This window comes from Pteropus medius, unplaced genomic scaffold (genome assembly GCF_902729225.1).
Source record: "Pteropus medius unplaced genomic scaffold, Ma_sr-lr_union100, whole genome shotgun sequence".
Taxonomy (NCBI): domain Eukaryota; kingdom Metazoa; phylum Chordata; class Mammalia; order Chiroptera; family Pteropodidae; genus Pteropus; species Pteropus medius.
This window is the reverse complement of record NW_024340692.1, coordinates 9,927,119-9,928,601: the sequence shown is the minus strand read 5'-3', so window position 1 is coordinate 9,928,601 and position 1,483 is coordinate 9,927,119.

The window sequence follows — 1,483 nt, the reverse complement described above, 5'->3', positions numbered from 1 at the left end:
AAATTACTTTTAAGAAATATTACCTTAAGAATAAGATAACCCTCAAATATTGACTCGGCTGTTTCATATTCCCTATGTGGCTGAAAACATATTGATTGTCAGATACAGACCGGAAACAGCACAAGATTCTTAGCCCCCTTCGATATAGGGAGGTATAGTCTGGCCTCATTTCACCATTTCAGGAGAACAATGTGCTCATGGTATTTACATCGATTTATAACACAATTTCCATTACCCCTACCTTCTTTATCAGGTATTCTGCATTTAGGGGACAGGTGGATAGACCTCAAGGATCAGAGAGGAGCAACATTTGTCATGGATGAAGGTAAGAGTAATTTTATGGAGAAAAAGTTGACAGGATTCACCAAATCCTCAAAGTGATGTAAAAACTTGAATTATCTTACAGATCCCAGACCTTGCTAAAGTTATTGTTGTTGTTTTTCAGCAGATTCTGTCTGGTTTTCTGAATCTTTATCCAAGTTCTTTAAAAGTTATATCTTCCTCCTGTACTATCCCATTGTCCTTTGATGGACCACTATAGATAAGATTGGTCTTTCTAAAGAATATCAACTTTCTAAAAATTAAAGAAATATTTAGTTTTTCTTACTGAATTATTACCAAATTACCCAGCTTGTATAAAATCCATTCCTAAAATTCCAACTGCCACTATCAGATTTTTAATCACCCATAACTCATGAAAATAGAGAAAACCATATTTTATTAAAGGCTAGCTGGACGTGCTTTAGAGAGTTTCAAATAGAATATGTAGAAGGAAGTGAGAAACTTGGAGACTGAATGATCTCTATGGAAAGAATAGCAATGAGAGAAGCTTCTGGGAATACATAAAGGAAAATAATTGGAAAGATCAGGAAAAATTCTTATTGCATTTTATGTCTGTTTATACACCAGCGTGTGGGGCTGAGTGATAAACATGTGGATCTAAAAATTGTGGGCCGGAAGTCTCTCCTCAAGAATTCTCACCCCAAAACAGGAGATGCCCAGGTCCAAGGAGCCAGCAAAATGGAAATCATATAAAAATGCTGAGGTTCAAATCAACAGCAAGGGAATGGAGAGGATTACTACTCCTTAGAGGGCTGTAAACGGGTGTGTAGATGTGGAACAAGAAACCTGGGGCCAGAAGAACGAGAATGAGAACAAGTTCAAGCAGAGATTTTAAAGATCAAGCAGATCCTAAAAACATCAAGAAATTCTGAGACTTTTAAAAATCTGCTTTATTTTGCTTAACTCTGTGTTTCATAAACATATTTAAGACAAGATTTTTTTAAAAAAGCTTTCATTTCTGACATAATGACAGTTAATATTCCAAATGTCTAGTATTCTGTGGACTACACTTTGGGGTATTAGCATTTTTGATTCATGGACTAGCTGAAGCAGTTTAATGGTTAAGAAGGCAAGCTCTGGAATCAGAATGCCTGCATTTGAGCCTGCTCTCAAATTTAATTCTGATATGATCTTGGACTTC